Source organism: Aotus nancymaae, unplaced genomic scaffold (genome assembly GCF_030222135.1).
Source record: "Aotus nancymaae isolate 86718 unplaced genomic scaffold, 86718_ANA_hifiasm-v0.15.2.pri h1tg000002l, whole genome shotgun sequence".
Taxonomy (NCBI): domain Eukaryota; kingdom Metazoa; phylum Chordata; class Mammalia; order Primates; family Aotidae; genus Aotus; species Aotus nancymaae.
In genome coordinates this window covers 14,646,424-14,665,711 of record NW_026988413.1, presented here as the reverse complement: position 1 = coordinate 14,665,711, position 19,288 = coordinate 14,646,424, and the positions used below count along the sequence as shown (strand labels likewise).

The window sequence follows — 19,288 nt, the reverse complement described above, 5'->3', positions numbered from 1 at the left end:
TGCGGTGAGCCGAGATCGCGCCATTGCACTCCAGCCTGGGTAACGAGTGAAACTCCGCCTCAAAAAAAAAAAAAAGTCTAGGACCAGACGGATTCACAGCAGAATTCTACCAGACATTCAAAGAAGAGTTGGTACCAATTGTTTTGACATTATTCCACAAGACAGAGAAAGAAGAAACCCTCCCTGATTAATTCTATGAAGCTAGCATCACCCTAAAACCAAAACCATGAACGGACACAAGTAAAAAAGAAAACTACAGACTGATATCCTTGATTAACATAGATGTTAAAATCCTTAACAAAATAGTAGCTAACTGAATCCAGCGGCATATCAAAAAGATAATCTACCATGATCAAATGGGCTCTATACCAGGAATGCAGGGACAGTTTAAGATATGCAAGTCAATAAATATGGTACACCACATAAACAGAATTAAAAACAAAAATCACATAATCATCTCAATAGATGCAGAAAAAGCATTTGATGAAATCCAGCATCTCTTTATGATTAAAACTCTCAGCAAAATCAGCATACTGATTTTGAGGGACATACCTCAATGTAATAAAAGCCACCTATGACAAACCCACAGCCAACATAATATTTAATTAAGGGAGAAAAGTTGAAAACATTCCCCCTGAGAACTGGAACAAGACAAGGATGCCCACTCTCACCACTCCTCTTCAACATAGTACTGGAAGTCCTAGCCAGAGCAATCAGACAAGAGAAAGAAATAAAGAGAATCCAAATCGGTAAAGAGGAAGTCAAACTGTCACTGTTTGCTGACAATATGATCATTTTCCTTAAAAACCTAAAAGACTCCTCCAGAAAGCTCCTAGAACTGACAAGAATTCAGCAAAGTTTCAGGATACAAGACTAATGTACACAAATCAGTAGTTCTGCTATACACCAACAGCAACCAAGCGAGAATCAAATAAAGAACTCAACCCCTTTTACAGTAGCTGAAAAAAATAAAATACTTAGAAATAGACCTAACCAATGAGTCAGAAGAACTCTACCAGGAAAACTACAAAACACTGTTGAAAGAAATCATAGATGATACAAAGGGAAACACATCCCATACTCATGGATGGGTAGAATCAATATTGTGGAAATGACCATACTGCCAAAAGTAATCTACAAATTCAGTGCAATCCCCATCAAAATACCAGCACCATTCTTCACAGAATTAGATAAAACAACTCTAAAATTCATATGGGATCAAAAAAGAACCCACATAGCCAAGGCAACACTAAACATAAAGAAGAAATCTGGAGGCATCACACTACCTGATTTCAAACTATACTATAAGACCATAGTCACCAAAATGGCATGGTACTGGTATAAAAATAGGCACACAGACCAGTAAAACACAATAGAGAACCCAGAAATAAACCCAAATACTTATAGTCAAGTGATCTTTGACAAAGCAAACAAAAACAAAAAGTGGGAAAAGGACACCCTTTTCAACAAATGGTGCTGGAATAATTGGCTAGCCACATGTAGGAGAATGAAACTGGATCTTCCTCTCTCACCTTATAGAAAAATCAACTCAAGATGGATTAAGGACTTAAATCTAAGACCTGAAACTATAAAAATTCTAGAAGATAACATTGGAAAAAACCCTTCTAGACATTAGCTTAGGCAAGGATTTCATGAGCAAACATTTTATGTTCTCACTTGTAAGTAGGAGCTAAGCTATGAGGACACAAAGGCATAAGGATGATACAATGGACTTTGGAGACTTGCAGGGAAGAATGGGAGGGAGGCGAGGGATAAAAGACAACACATATGGTGCAGTGTATACTGTGTAGGTGATGGGTGCACCACAATCTCACAAATCACCGCTAAAGAACTTACTCATGTAAGCAAACACCACTTGTACCCCAATAACTTATGGAGAAAGAAAAAGAGAGAAAGAGAAAGAAAGAAAGAAAGAGAGAGAGAGAAAGAAAGAAAGACAGAAGGAAGGAAAGAGAAAGAAAGAAAAGTGTTAAAGAGACTCGAAATGGAAGTGAACAACAGGCAATTGGAATGAGAGTCAGGAGCTCAGGAATGAAGATGGGGATTGAGATATTTCTGCACAAAAGTGATATTTGAAGAAGGGGAAGTACAAATAGAGAAGTCCATAAATAATCATTTTTAAAAGTCTTTGCTTATGAGACTTGGGGAAAAAGAGACAAAAAAAGAGAGGGGCTTGTAATAAAGTGGTTGCTCTCCTTTTTTGCTGTTAGGCATTTTTAAATCATTGTTTATTTAATTTTGTTATTGTTGTATTCATTTATTTCATGGAGGGAAGGAAAGCAAACAATTGGCCAATTTTACCATCTTGAGCTGAAAGGCCATAGTAGCAAAGGTTCTAATGAAGAGGTAAAGGACTATATCTTAAAGGAAGAAAGCAATTATGGAGCAGATTAATTTTATTTCTTTCCAGGCAATGCCCCATTTCCAGCCCAAACAAGGCATCTAGAAATTAACCTTAGTACTGAAGTACTTTGTGAGCTAGAATCCGAGGCAAAATAGGAATTAGAGTGATCCATTACCCTGATTTTCCCAGAGCTGAGGAGTCTCCCAGGACAGAAGACTTTCAGTGATAAAACTGGGAAAGTTCTGGGCAAACCAGGGTAAGGTAGTCATCCTCAAGAGGGTGGAATGCAGAAAGCGGGCAGAAATGCCTAAGTCTGATATCAATTACTTATCTTAATTATCTCAAAATGTGTCCAGGGCTGGGAGGCAGACATCTACAAAAAAAGTGTGGTTGAGCTTTCTGTATGTACAACCCAGACAGATGAAGTTCTTGGTTCATATGGGGCTTTCTATCAACAACCATTCACCAATGGAATGGGAGCCCTTAAAATTTACCCAGGGAATGTGTCTGGGGTCACTCCCTGAAAATACTACAAGACCGAATACAGGGTTGGAGCAGGAAAGCAGGAGGCTTGGATCAGGGTAGTGCAAAGTTAGCAAATAGAGATTCAGCGACAACTATTTCACAGTATTTAAGAAGTTGAAATGGCAAGCAAGTGAAGATAGGTGGATTACATTGGCCCCTGACACAAAGACATTATTTTGCCTATAAAACCAGGAAGAACAATCTGCCTCCTGTCCTGAGGGCATATTCATGACATTTGCCATTGTGCAGCTACTGTTGACATTTCCTGTAGAAGCAAAACCTGTCTAAGAGGACATCTTGAAAGGCTAAGAGGACATGTTGGGACCTCCTGCCAGCTGGCCTGAAGAGTTTTACAAAACACCTCTTCTTCCTGATTCCTTCAGAAATCCCACTGGACAATGCAGACTGCTTCATCTCCTTTTACTTAACTGAACTGCCAGGTTGGAGATAGTCCCAAATGTTTTGCACAAAGCTGTAATTTTAAACTGTAATTTTAAATTGAGAGATGCGACATGGTGTAATGAGAATAGCTCCTGTAACTAGAGAAACCTAGATATTAATTTAACCTGGCCCCTTACTACCTGTATAATCTTAGGTACATTAATTAGTTTCTATGATCCTCAGTTCTCTCTGTAACATTGGTTTAATAATATGTATCTCAGGGATTTTGTGATATACAGACATAACCATATGAATATGAAAAGCACAGTGTACATGAGGTATGGGAAGTCCCTCTTCCCCCACCCCGCTACAAAGTGGTCCAATTCTCTGTGTGTGTGACTGTGTGTGCAAAACTGTGTACATGTGATTGTGTGTGTGTCTGTGTGCACACGTGTGCAGAGCTCTTCAGCTAACCCTATGCCCTACAGCCTTATCAAAGAACAGAAACTCTCTTTGTTCTCAACCTTCCTCAATAGTTATGTTGTAAACTGGGTGCCATAGCTTTAATTTCACAGTCACCAGGCTCTATTTCTCCATCTCCCCCATAGATTTCCATGCTCAAGATCACACTTGTGGCTTCTATTTTACTGTAAAAAGGGAGCTGGAGCATATTTCTTTCAATTCCTAGAGGAACATAAAGCTATCTCTGCCTCTTGGATGGCCTGTCCCAAATGTCTTTCTCTATAGGGTTTGCTATGAATTTCCCTCACAAAACTGCTTTGCTGCATCCCATAACTGTTGGTATATTGTATTTCCATTTTTGTTTGTAAGATTATTTATCTCCCTCTTAATTTCTTCTGTGAACCCTTGATTATTTAAAGGCATTATGTTTAATTTCCATACATTTTAGAATTTTCCAAGATTTCTCCTATAAATTGATTTCTAGTTTTATGCCATTGTAATTGGAAAAGATATTTGATATGATTTCAATTTTCTTAAATTTGTTATGACTTGTTTTTGTTTGTTTGTTTGTTTTTGGCCTAACATATGATCTATTTTAGAGAATGTATCATGTGCAATTGAGACAACTGTGTATTCTGTTATGGCTGGATACAATGTTCTGTTTGTCTGGTTTATTTGGTTAAATGTGTAATTAAAGTCCAATGTTCCCCTATTGATTTTCCATCTAAATGATTTGTTTATTGTTGAATTGTGTTTCCCTAATTGTGTATTACCTAATATTGTGTTTCCCTAATATTATGGTATTACTGTACATTTCTCTCTTTAGATTACTTGTTTCTTTATACATTAGATGCTTCAATTTTGAGTTTATATGCATTTACAATTGTTATGTCCTCTTTATGAATTGATCTCTTTATTATTATATAATGACCTTCTTTGTCTCTTTTTAACGTTTTGGACTTAAGGTCTATTTTGTTGATAGGAGTATAGCTGTCCCTAGTCTTATTTTTTTTTTTTTCAATTTGTGTAAAATATCTTCTTCCATCCCTTCACTTTTACTCTCTCTGTGTCCTTACTAATAAAGAGAGTCATTTATAAGTAGTGTACACTAAAATTTTTGTTTGTTTTAATCCATTCAGCCACTTTATGTCTTTTAAGAATTCAATCTAATTACATTTAAGATAGTAATTGACAGGTAAGAACTTTCTATTCCCATTTGGTAATTTGCTTTCTGAGTGTTTGTGAATATTTTTTCTTTTTCTCACTTCCTGTCTTTCATTGTGGTTTGATGACTTTCTGTAGTGATATACTTTGAATTCTTTCTTTATATATTTTGTGTAACTACTATAGATTTTTGTCTTGTAGCTACCTTGAGGCTTATATAAAACATTGTATACTTATAACAAGCTATTTTAAGCTAATAACAACTTAACTTAATCACATACAAAAACTCTACATTTATGGCCCCTCCCACCTTTTAAGACATTGATGACAAAATTTACACCTTTTGGTAATTTTTATCCCCTACCAATTTATTGTACCTGCAGTTGTTTTTAATAATTTTGTTTTTCAACCACAATACTACAGATAACATTTCTGTATTCACCACATTTACAGTATTAGAGTATTCTGAGTATAATTATATACTACTTGTATCATCAAGTTTTGTACTTTTATATGTCTTATGTCATTCTTTAGCAGCCTTTAGTTTCTTAAAGAACCCTCTTTGGCACTTCCTGTAAGACATGTCTAGTGGTAATAAACTCCCTTAGCTTTTATTTGTCAGGTAAAGTTTTTATTTTTCCCTCAGGTCTGAAAGAAAGCTTTGCTAGGTATAGTATTTTTAGTTGTCAGTCTTTTTTTTCTTTTACCATTTTGAATACATCATCCCACTCTGTCCTGAACTATAAAACTTCTGCTGAGAAATTTTCTGACAGCAGTATAGAGACTCTGATACTAAGCCTAGTACTCAATAGTTATTTTTTCTAATCCTCTCCCTTCTCCCACCCTCCACCCTTAAGTAGACTTCAGTGTCTGTTGTTTCCCTCTTTGTGTCATGAGTTTTCACTATTTAGCTCCCACTTATAAGTGAGAATATACAGGCCAGCATGGTGGCTAACAATTAGTTAGGCATGGTTGTGGGCACCTGTAATCCCAGCTACTTGGGAAGCTGAGGCAGGAGAATCACTTGGGAGGCAGAGGTTTTGATGAGCCAAGATCGCACCATTGCACTCCAGCCTGGGCAACTAGAGCAAAATTCTGTCTCAAAAAAAAGAAAAAAGAGTGAGAATATGTGATACTTGGTTTTCTGTTGCTGTGTTGGTTTGCTAAGGATAGTGGCCTCCAGCTTCATCTATGTTCTCACAAAAGACGTGATCTTGTTCTTTTTTATGACTGCATAGCATTTCACGGTATATAAGTACCACATTTTATTTATCCTATCTGTCATTGATGGGTATTTAGCTTGATTCTATGTCTTTGCTATAGTGAACAGTGCCAGGGAACATTCACCTGCATGTGTGTTTATGGCAAAATGATTTCTATTCCTTTGGGTATATACCCAAAGCAATGAGATTGCTGGGTTGAATGGTAGTTCTGTTTTTAGCTCTTTGAGGAGTCACTACACACTGCTTTTCACAATGGTTGAACTAACTTACACTCCCACCAACAGTGTACAAGCATTCCTTTTCACCACAACCTCACTAATATTTGTTATTCTTTCACTTTTTAATAATAGCCATTCTGAATGGTGTGAGATGATTTGCATTCTCTAATGATCAGTGATACTGAGCTTTTCTTCATATGCTTCTTGGTCGCATGTATATCTTCTTTTAAAAAGTATAATACTTTTCTTGAAGTCAAATTTTTTTCAGTGCAATTAATTTATTGGGAAAAAATTTGAGCATAATGAGAATTTCACATTTTCTTATGGATAGTTTCACTAGCAAGAAACACAAGGTGAAACAGAAACTGTACCAAGTTAAACCAATTCACATAAGAATACACAAAACACACTCCTATACCTCAAATATCTACCAGCTATCTTGGTACACTGGGTGTATTGACCTCAAGGTTTTGTTTATTATCTTGTTAGATATGTTGCTGTGTTCTCACATGGCAGAAGAGTGGAAGGGCAAAAGGGGTGAATGCTACACCCTCACATGGGAGAAAGGGAAAGGGCAAAATGTCAGGCAGTTCTCTGAAGTCTTTTTTATAAGGGCATTAATGCCATTCATGAGGATTTCAACCTATTATGACCTAATCACCTTCCAAAGGCCCTACAGGGCACAAAGAAAGCTTCTGGTGTACAATAAATAATCGATATTTTAATTTGGGTGGTAGTTTCAGAGGGTTACTCCTTTGTAAAAATGTATCAAGGACAACTTAAAATCTGTATATTTTATGCATGTTATACCTCAATAAAAATATTTACCAACAAATTATTTAAAAATATGTAGGAATAATTAAAATACATAGCAGCAATGGCATGCAAAGTTGGAGACAAGGATAAAGTAAATTAAAATTATCTAAGGTTTGTATTGTTCAGAAAGAGTTAATATAATCAATATCAGACTTCCATGTTACATCTTTATGTTGGATAAAATTTCTAGGATAACCACAAAAAATACTTACAGATTGTATAACATCAAAGCTTCTAAGGTAACCATAAAAAATATTTATAGATTATATAACAACAAAGCTAATGTAGAAAAGAAATTGAATAACAAAAAAGTGTTATAAACTCTAAAGAAGGCAAAAAATAAAAGAAAACAGAAATATGGAAGAGGTAGAAAAATATGTATACCATGTAGTTTGATAGTAATTAAAACCCAAATATTGTATATCAAGTTTTATGTTAAATGTAAATATATGAAATGTTTAGATTAAAATACTAATATATTCAGATTGTAGAAAAATTCCAAAATCCAATTATACACAGCTTATAAAAGTCACATCAATTAAGAGTATTTAAAGGTAGAAAATGAAAGCATCCAAGAAAATTCAGCAGGCAAAAACTAACCAAATACAGCTGGTGTCACAATATTAATATTAGACAGAATAGACTTTATGGCCAAAAATATTCTATTTTCATTGATGAAAGTTGAGTACAACAGGCAAATATGACAATCATGAATTTATATGCACCAATAAGATAGGTTCAAAATGCATAAACTTTTATAAAATAATGAGAAATAGTAGAAATTACAAATCTTCAATTGTAAAAAATTTTTAATACACTACTCTCTGTATATTATTTTACAAATTCAGTCAGCATATAGACTAATGAAAATAACTTTAAACCATAATCCAATAGGTATATATAAAAAATAGTACTCAAAATATACATTCTTTTTAAGCATACACTTCACAGAAACTGAATAAAAAAGTTTTAATATGTCTCAAATGATGGAAATTACACAGCATGCATTGGTTTCCTATTGCTGCTGTAATAAATTGCTGTAAATGTAGTATCTATAAACAACACAAATTTATTATATTACAGCTCTGATGATCAGAAATCCTAAATCAAGGAGTTGGCAGAGCTGTGTTCCTTCTGGAGACTATAGACGAGAATGTGTTCCAATGTCTTTACAAAGTCTAGAGGCCACTGCATTCCTTGGCTTATAGCCCCTTCTTTGCATCACTTTGAACACTTCATCTGTATTTATATCTTCTTCTCTCCCCTTGACACTCCTGCATCCCTCTTTCCCTTATAGGAAGTTTTAGTATTACATTAGGCCCACCCAGATAACCCTGGATAATCTTGTTAACTTAATGACATCGGGAGAGCCCTGTTTGCCATATAAGGTTACATACAGGCTCCAGGGATTAGGACATGGACAACTTTTTTTTCAAGATGCTTCCTATGTTATCTCAATTAGATTTTTAATTACTTAGGGAAATTATATTCAAAAGGGGCTTAAGTTTTTACATTCATGTAAGTTTCTGTATGGACTTCAAAGTTTTTATCACTTTGGTTAAATAAGTAACTATTATTTTACAACAATCTATGACTATTTTACAAATGTTTTGAACCTTTTAACATCTTCAAAAAAAATTCTCAAAATCAAATAATCATTGCTAATTCTTTATGTTTCATTTTCCAGAGTCAAGAAAAACCTTTTTCTTTTAAACTATTTATAGTTTACAAACTTGAATAAAACAATAAAGTTTATCTATATCTGTACCTGATCCACAATTTGAAAACTATTTAAAATTCCCCTAGGACAAGGGACAATTGCAGAAGAAGTGAGTGCCTGAGATTATAAGGGCCAGTTTTGAGAGAGAAAATTAGTTCAGACTTCCCAATCAAAGATGGATACACAGGTTCTAAATAGCTGATGGCTCAACACATAGAACTTATAGATAAGTCAAATTTTTAACCTTGCTTTTTGGCTTTTGGTTTTTGGCTCTCATGTTACTTAGAGGGTTTTAAGGGTTAATGAGTGCCTACCCACCTCTATTCCCATATGGCCTAAAATGTTTAGTTGGTTATAAGTCTTTTGGCTCAAATTTCCTTGGCCATAGGGTTCCTGCCAAGGGACATGAGGGACCCTGGTCAAGTAGCCACACCACCCCAACAACTGTATGGGACAAAATAAAATCTTGGCCATGTTTCTGGTATATCTTGACCAAAAAGGGGGAATGTAAACTAAAAAAATAAAATCCTAAGCCCCCCATCATCTTAACCCCCCAAAAACTTAAAAACTTAGTTCCCAGCCATGATGGACAGGAGGGCAGACATGTCTCATTATACCCACTCTCTTTTATGGTGTAGACACAACAACTGACCAGCATCAATACTAAAATAGAGATCATAAGACTGACAGAACAGACTGTCTGTGGCAATAAGATACCAAACTATAAAAGACCTGTCTTAGGTCTTAAGATACCTAAGACCATGCCAGGCAAATGTTAAGCCACACACCCATATGCTTAAAGGATAAATTATGTTCCAATCTCCACAAGGTTTTTCTTTTTCTCCAACAGCTATTTTAAGCTGAAAAAGAAAAAGAAATAATATTAAAACAATTTTTAGCTCCACCAGATGCTGAAAAACTGAGCTCCTAACAGAGCTCCTGTTCCACCGGCCACAACTATAACTTTTACTAGATAAGATACTGATTTCAGTAACTTTCTTCTGATAAAAATACTACTAATAATAGGGTAGTTCTGGTCAGTTTGCAAAAATTGTGCAATTGTGTACCTTTGTATCCTAAAAAGATCTTTAACATACAGGGCCTAATTGTAATATATCTAAATGTTGTCTCCACCCCAAGGTAAACATGGGTCATATGTTACATGCATGTTTGTTCAGTACACTTTTGTCAATACCACCTTTATAAATATTCATAGCTTCTTCCATAACCTGTTAAATATATATGTTTAGCCAACCTGTCATCAAATCCCTAGGAACTCCATGTACAATTGACAGAGAGGAACAAACTAATTGATTTTTTTATTAATATAGGGGTCGTATATTCTGTAGTCAATATCTGCTTATCCCTTGATTCAAAAAAAGACTACAATGTTTACAGGGGTGCCAGGAAACACCAATGACATGGATAATTTGAAGTGTATCATTACATGAGTACATCCTCCAAAATCAATGAAAAAAAGCTAAAATAAATGATAAAAATGTATGTTTGGAGAATAAAGCATACTTCTAAGTAAAACATAGATCACTGTACTCCCACTTGTTTATTGTCTATTTGTTATTATCACTTGTCTGAGCTTTTAGTGTAGTATCTAAAAAATCATTGCCAAGGCCAGTATCAAAGAGCTTTTCCCTAAAGTTTTCTTCTACTAACTTTGGAATGCCCTTGGCTGAGAGGAAGAGTCCATTAAGATGGTTGATGCTAACACTGGTCAGCTGCAAGGCATGTCCAGTGGCTCCCCACTTCCCATCATGGCCTGAACTAGTTTTTTAGGTTAACTTTGGAATGCCCTTGGCAGAGGGGAGGGCCCATCAGTTAGTTGAGGAACTTACAGTTTTATTTCTTTTTTACACCTTACTAACTGTATGCACTCCCTTAGTTTGCTTCTGTTTTGTTGACATGATTTGTGCCAAGAATAATGTAAAACTTCATTGGCCTTTTTGAAAGCTTAAATTCTTTCTCTGTGCCATGAAATGTAAATTTGCTACCTTGTTTTATAAATCAGTAAGGACTTCAGCCTGTGAGACAGACAAACATTAACTTGTTCCATTTACAAAGCCACAGTTTGATTCCAACTGTTTTTTTAAACTAATGAGTTTTGCCTGACTCATGGGTAAGATATTAAAATCTGTGAACCCCAAATATCTGAGACAGGTCTCAGTCAAATTAGAAAGTTTGTTTTGCCAAAGTTAAGGATGCACCCATGACATAGCCTTAGGACATCCTGACAACATGTGTCCAAGGTGGTCAGGGTACAGCTTGTTTTTATACATTTTATACATTTTCAGGGTACAGCTTGTTTTTGTACATTTGTTTTTATACATTTATTTTTATACATTTTTATACATTGTTTTTATACATTGAGACATGAAGCATCAATCAATATGTGTAAAATGTACATTGGCTTGGTCTAGTAAGGCAGGACAACTCAAAGTACAGGTTTCCAGGTTAGAAGTAGATAAAAGACAAAAGGTTGCATTATTTTAAGTACTCGATCAGTCTTCCACTGAATATACAATTTAGTCTGTTTCAGTGAATCTGCATTTTTACATAAACAATAGGTCAGAGGAAGCAATCTGATATGAATTTGTCCCAGGTGAGCCAGAGAGGGATGACTTTGAATTCTGTCTGTCCTTTGTCCATAGGAATTTCCTTGTGGGAAAATGGTGAGGGAGGTATGTAGCTTCTTATCTCTGTAGCTATCTTATTTAGGGATAATAAAATGGGAGGTAGGTTTGCCCTAAGCAGTTCCCAGCTTGCCTTTTCCCTTTGGCTTCGTGATTGTGTGGTGCCAAGGTTTATTTTCCTTTCACAAATCAAAACTATAAAATCTTTGCATTTTTATGTATATTTGGGTACATGTTTGTGTTTGCATATTGTCTCCAAGTCACAAAATTGACTTGTAAAAAGGCCCAAATGACCTTTTAAGTATCTTGCCTTTAGGATATTTGCCTAACATATAGTAATATAAAAATAGTTAATAGAAAATTTAACTTGAGATGACCAGATTTGTCCTTATCTTATAAAATTTTCCAAACATAATTGTTAAGAATGTATAAATTAAATAGATGTAAATGGGATAAGAGTTTATAAATGAACTGTTAATAACTATTAGATTTTATAATATGCTTACTTAAAAAGGTTGTAATGGTTAATACTGAGTGCCAACTTGATTGGATTGAAGGATGCAAATTATTTATCCTAGGTGTGTCTGTGACGGTGTTGCCAAAGGAGATTAACATTTGAGTCAGTGGGCTGGGAAAGGCAGACCCACCGTTAATCTGGGTGGGCACCATCTAATCAGCTGCTAGAATATAAAGCAGACAGTAAAACGTAAAAAGACAAGACTGGGACCAGGTGCAGTGGTTCATGCTAGTAATCCCAACACTTTGGGAGGCTAAGGCAAGTGGAACACCTGAGGTCAGGAGTTCAAGACCAGCCTAGCCAAAATGGCAAAACCCTATTTTTACTATAAATATAAAAATAAGTTGGGTGTGGTGGTACGCACCTGTAATCCCAGCTACTTGGGAGGCTGAGGCAGGAGAATCGCTTGAACCCAAGAGGCGGAGGTTGCAATGAGCCAAGATTGTACCACTGCACTCCAGCCTGGGTGACAGAGCAAGAGGCTGTCTCAGAAAAAAAAAAAAAAAGACTAGACTGGCCTAGCCTCCTGGCCTACATGTTTCTCTTGTGCTGGACCCTTCCTGTCCTCGAACATCAGACTCCAAGTTCTTCAGTTTTGAGACTTTGACTGGCTTTTCTTGCTCCTCAGTTTGCAGATGACCTATTGTGGAACCTTGTGATCCTGTGAGTTAATACTTAATAAACTCCTATATATATATATATATATATGTCCCATATATATAAAGTAAATAGATGTAAATGGATATATATATATATGGGATGTATATATGTATGTGTGTGTGTGTGTGTGTGTATACATCTGGGACACAGACACACATATATATATATGGAACATATATATATGTGTGTGTGTATATATACATATGTATATATCCTATTAGTTCTGTCCCTCTGGAGAACCCTGAGAAATACAAAGGTTTTTAAAATCTTTTTGGTAACTATACCCTCAAAATTTGCTATGCTAAATTAAAGGATGAATATTCACTGAATATCTCAATTATCTCTAAATAAGATATAATTCTAACACATTAATGACTAATTATAAGTTGAAGCTTAAATACTTCTGACTTGTTATTTCAGAGAAATAAAAGATATTTATATTTGTTAGTAAAAGTGTCCTGTTCTACATTTTTTAAAAAAGGTTCCATTAGAAAGCCCATGTTTCCATATATTATAAAAATTTGTATTCATGAACTGTTGGTATGTGACTGACACTTAAAAATTGCTTACTTCTTAGATTTTCACTATGAATTAATGTTACTAGAAGTTAAAATTCTAATTAACATATGGTAACCAGAACTAGGGATAAGAAAGGTAACAATTCTATACACAGAATATATAAGAAAACACTTAAGATGGTTTTTTGGTAAGGACAATTATAAGAAGGATATGAGGATATGGGTTTTGTTAAAGGAAAAGTGATTTTGCCTAGGTTAGAGGTTATTTAAAAGTTGTATTAAATTGAAGAAATAAAAGAACAATTAGATAAAATGAATGGGTATAGGAAGTCAGGAAAAGAAAGAGAATGGAAAAATTATAAGAGGTTATAAAAGGTTTATGAAAGTCATCTTCTGTGGTGAAAGATGATTGGGATTAGATGAATTTGTTCATAAAGTTTTATTAAAATTGGTCTTAGCATTAATAATATATGAATGCAAAGGTAGAGTTTGGTTTTCTTTTTGAACAAGATTTCATGTAGTATTAACTAAGATGATAAAAGATTTTTCATTTACTTTTTGAGTCAAAAGAATAGAAGGAAAGGCAGATTCTGTTGATCTCATGCTGTCTTTATTAGGTCTATTGATTCTTTGAAAAACTGAGCCTCACAGTAACCAAAACAGTTTGGTAGCAGTACAAAAAAGATACATAGACATGGAACAAAATAGAGAACCCAGTAATAAGGCAACACACCTACAACTATCTGATCTTCAACAAATCTGACAAAAACAAGCAATGGGGAAAGGATTCTCTATTCAATAAATGGTGCTGGGATAACTGGCTAGCCATATGCAGAAGATTGAAACTAGACCCCTTCCCTACACCATATACAAAAATCAATGCAAGATGGATTAAACACCTAAATGTAAAACCCACAGCTATAAAAACCCTGGAAGACAACCTAGACAATACCATTTAGGATAGACAAAGATTTCATGACAAAGACACCAAAAGCAACTGCAACAAAAACAAAAATTGACAATCGGGATCTAATTAAAGAGCTTGGGCACAGCAAAGGAAACTATCAAAAGAGTGAACAACCAATCTACAGAATAGGAGAAAAATTTTGCAAGCTATGCATTTGACAAAGGTCTAATATCTAGCATCTATAAGAAACTTAAACAGATTTACAAGAAAAAAACACACAACCCCACTTAAAAAGTGGGCAAAAAACATGAACAGACATTTTGCAAAAGAAGACATACATGCAGCTAACAAGCATACGAAAAAAAGCTCAACATCACTGATCATCAGAGAAATGCAAAGCAAAACCACGATGAGATACCATCTCACACCAGTCAGAATTGCTATTATTAAAAAGTCAAAAAATAACAGAGGCTGGCAAGGTTTTGGAGAAAAAAGAATGCTTGTATGCTGCTGGTGGGAGTGTAAATTAGTTCAGCCATTGTGGAAGACACTGGTGATTCCTCAAAGACATAAGAAGAAGAACACTATTTGACCCAGCAATCCCATTACTGGGTATATACCCAAAGACATATAAATAGTTCTGTCATAAAGACATATGCATGCATATGTTCAATGCAGCACTATTCACAATAGCAAACACATGGAATGCCCATCACTACCCATCAGTGATATACTGGATAAAGAATATATGGTACATATACACCATGGAATACTATGCAGCTATAAAAAAAGAATGAAGTCGGGCCAAGTGCAGTGGCTGCCGCCTGTAATCCCAGCACTTTAGGAGTCTGAGGTGGGCAGATCACGAGGTCAGGAGTTCGAGACCAGCCTGACCAACATGGTGAAACCCTGTCTCTACCAAAAATACAAAAATTAGCTGGATGTGGTGGCATGTGCCTGTAATCCCAGCTACTTAGGAGGCTGAGGCAGGAGAATCGCTTGAACCCTGGGGGCAGAGGTTGTAGTGAGCCGAGATTGCACCATTGCACTCCTGCCTGGGTGATAGAGTGAGACTCCATCTTTAAAAACAAAAAACAAACAAACAGAACGAGGTCCTTTGCAGGAACATGAAAGGAGCTGGAGGCCATTATTCTTAGCAAAGTAACACAGAAACAGAAAACCAAATACTGCATATTCTTACTTATAAGTGGGAGCTAAATGACGAGAACACATGGACACACAGAAAGGAACAACAGACAATGGGGCCTACTTGAGGGTGGGGGTTGGGAAGGGAGCGAGGATCAGGAAAAATAACTAATGAGTACTAGGCTTAAACTGTTTTTGGCCATGCTTCAAGCCCTCATTCTTTCTGTAACCTCAAGATGGCACGTGAGCTTCTGTTCCCCCATTGAGGAGTTAGAGGTAATCACTCTATCATTCTCCCCATGCATGTTAATAAACTTGTATGCCATTTCTCCTATTAATCTATTTTTTGTCAGTTTCAGTGAAACTTCAGAAGGCAGAGAAGTTTTCCCTTGGCCCCTATATTATGACCAGGGTGACCTTATAAATGATACTAAATGATTAAAGGCCAGGCATGGTGGCTCACACCTGTAATCCTAGCACTTTGGGAGGCTGAGGGGGGCAGATAACCTGAGGTCAGGCAGGAGTTCACAACCAGCCAGGCCAACATGGTGAAACCCTGTCTCTACTAAAAATACAAAAATTAGCTGGGCTTGGTGGCAGGCACCTGTAATCCTGGCTACTCGGGAGGCTGAGACAGGAGAATCACTTGAACCCAGGAGGCAGAGGTTGCAATGAGCTGAGATTGTGCCACTAAACTCCAGCCTGGGCAACAAGAGTAAAAATCCATCTCAAAAAAAAAAAAGACACTAAAGATGACAGAGTTTCTAAGAAAAGAGTCACACTCCAGCTTCTCTCACCTCTGAGAGATTTTGCTTGGATATAACCTCCTCTAAGAAACAACTCATTACATCTTCAGAATGTACTGGATGCTCTTGTACAAGTCTTGTGCCAATTGTGCTTTTATTAAGTAAGAGGAAATAGGAGTAGTCACTCTAAGTGCCAACTTCGGATTCACTTCTATCTCGGTTCCAATGGTTTGGCTTAGTCATATGGCCAAGCCAAACTGCAATACCTTTCTTATTTGTTGGCTCTGTGACTTGAACAACTTATTAAAACCTCTGTGAGTTTCCTTTTCTCAACTTAAAACTCTTGCTACATCAAGAAATAGAATAGACAAGTGTTTAAGGACATAGCCTCTGGTATCAGACTACTTGATTTGAACCCCTTACTCTGCCAGTTTCTAACTTTGCAACTGGTTCTCACCAGTAGGCAGTGCAGTGGTTAAAGGATCATGCTTCAAGGCCAGACTGCCAGCGTGGAAATTCTGGTTCCATCCAAAGGTGTATTCACCATTAAATTAATGGCATGAAGCCTCAGGGCTTCCTACTTATTGGTGCCTCCTCCAAGGTCCTGTTCCTGTAGTTTACATTTGTAAGTTTGGATTCTGTTTCCTAAAAAGGTTCTCCTATACTGTAAATCAAAACTCAGATTCCACAAAATCTGCATGCAAAGTTGATTCTGCCAGATACTGGCTATATGGTCTGGGCTAGATATTTATCTCCTGGGTCTCTGTTTCCCCTCTTGTAAAATGGAATAAAAATGGCAACCACTTTCACAGGGTTGTAATAAAGATCAAGTTAATACATGTTAAAATGTTTAGAGCAGTGTAATGCACACAGCATATGCTTCATGTGTGTTGGCGTCTATAACTCCCTCTCTTTTTCTGTTCCTTTTCTTCTCGTGAGCCCTGTCAGGACTAAGATCATCCTTCTCTTTGCAAACTTTGCCTGTGGCAAGCTCCACCTTAATCCTAACCCTTTCCCTCTGGGCCTTTACACGTTCTCTTCTGTAAGTTTCCTGAGTTGTTTACAATCTGATTTTATCAACCTTTATTTGATTTCTTAAACCTACTACTTGTTCATTCTTTATGGCATAATAATTATAGTTTCTTTTTCTCCCTAATTTCTTCTTCCTCTAGGGACCTCAAGCTGTTCTCTTAAGGTTTTTAACTGATTCAGTGAGTCTGACCCATATTACGGAGGTAATCTGTTTTACTCAAATTTTACTGATTTAAATGTTAATCACATTTAAAACAAACAGATGAACAAGCAAAAACTTCACAACATCTAAACTGTTGTTTTTCCAGAAAGTGAGCACCATGCATAGCCAAGCTGACATGTAAAAGTAACCATCACAGCATTCATGGCCTGAATAAGACCTGTCCTGGGCCAGGCACAGGGGCTCACGCCTGTAATCCCAGCACTTTGGAAGGCTGAGGCAGGAGGATCACTGAGGTCAAGAATGTGAGACCAGCCTGGCCAACATAGTGAAACCCTATATCTACCAAAAATACAAAAATTAGCCGGGCATGGTGACACCTGCCTATAATCCCTGCTACTCGGGAGGCTGAGGCATGAGAATTTCCTGAACCCGGGAGGTGGAGGTTGCAGGGTGCTGAGCTCATGCCACTGCACTCCAGCCTGGCCTACAGAGTAAGACTTTGTCAAAAATAAATAAATAAATAAATAAGAAAGAAAGAAAAGAAATTGTCCTGTACATTGAAGGGTTGTAGGCATTGCAGTTTCTTTTCTTTTCTTTTTTTTTTTTTTTTTTTTTTTGAGATGGAGTTTCACTCTTGCAGCCCAGTCTAGAGTGCAATGGGGTGATCACTGAAACCTCCACCTCCCGGGTTCAAGAGATTTTCCTGCCTCAGCCTTCCGAGTAACTAGGATTACAGGCATGTGCCACCACACCCAGTTAATTTTGTATTTTTAGTAGAGACAGGTTTCCTCCATGTTGGTCAGGCTGGTCTCAAACTCCCGACCTCAGGTGATCCACCCGCCTCGGCCTCCAAAAGTGCTAGGATTACAGGTGTGAGCCACTGTGCCCAGCCAAGCATTACAGTTTTCTGCTGGCTCACAGAGGAACAGCCTCATTACCTTCAATAGATGCTCTTAACCCATTGTCATCTGCCTTCTTCTGGACACCGCCTTTCGGAAGTGCTGGAGTTACATCCTCAAGGACGGAGCTATGCCCTCAAAGTGCCCAACAAAGAACTTTTTCTGCATTTTTCCCACATAGACACTTCCTAGATTCTTCTGCCTTATGCCTTGGTTAGTCTAGCTAGTATATGCTTCAGATGGAAATTATTCAAGTAAGAAGGACCAGGTATAGACAATTTAAATGTGGAAAGAGGCTTACAAAGGAAGGTCATTGTGACCCGGGTCACAGCATTGTTCTTGAGTGGATAGGACATAAACAGGAAAGAAAGCATGTGATCATGAAAATAGCTGAAGTTTTAAGTGAGCAATGACATAATATGGTGTCCAATCCAAAAGAAAGAGAAAGTAGATGCAGGAGCCAAATAACAGGCAGAGCAATTTTGAGAGACACATCCAGAAACCAGAAGCAAGCACTTAGACTTTAGCTCTGAATCCTGGCTAAAGCGTACAGAGGCAGTAACTCCTAGAACTCGAATTTTCACTCTCTTGCCAGAGAGGCTCTTTCTGGAGAGTTGTCTGCCATGCAGAGGATAGAAACAAATCCCACAGTGTTTTACGTCATAGGTTAAGGAACAGATTCAATTTCATAAGGAGAAACAGCACAATGCCAGTGTCAGCAAAAGCAAGTCTCCGCATCATCCCAAGGAGAGGAATTCTATAGTCTGGGTATCTACTGGACATAATGTGGGCTCCATTCTCACGGAGGGCATCCTTCCTGTTGTGGGTCTTTTGATGTGGCTTATGCTGTGAGACAAGTGTAAGGAAGTGGCCATGTCAAGAAGAAAATGACCCAGCTCTTTGGTGCCAAAAAGTCTGATTCAGGGGTGCCAGCTATTTACAGGAATTGTCTAGAATTAAAATATCACCCTGCCTTGGGGACTGTGGGGCAGCTGGGGATCTTGGGCATCTTCGGTACATTGCCACCACACCTGAAGTTAAGAAGGACTCAACGATAATAAACATCTTTAGGTCACTCAGTGCCTTGAACTCACTTCCCCATCACGTAGAGCAGCTCAGGTCTTCTCTAGCTCTTCCACCTGGTGATTGGTAGTGACTGCTAGAGAAGTCCTGATCATCCT

General features: G+C 36.9%; 1 protein-coding gene across 20 annotated transcripts in view; it reads right to left on the bottom strand.

The window, feature by feature from the left end:
- KEL (Kell metallo-endopeptidase (Kell blood group)) overlaps positions 1–19,288 on the bottom strand; it is a 299,932-nt gene that overhangs the window by 153,267 nt on the left and 127,377 nt on the right. The gene's annotated exons all lie outside the window — the stretch shown is intronic.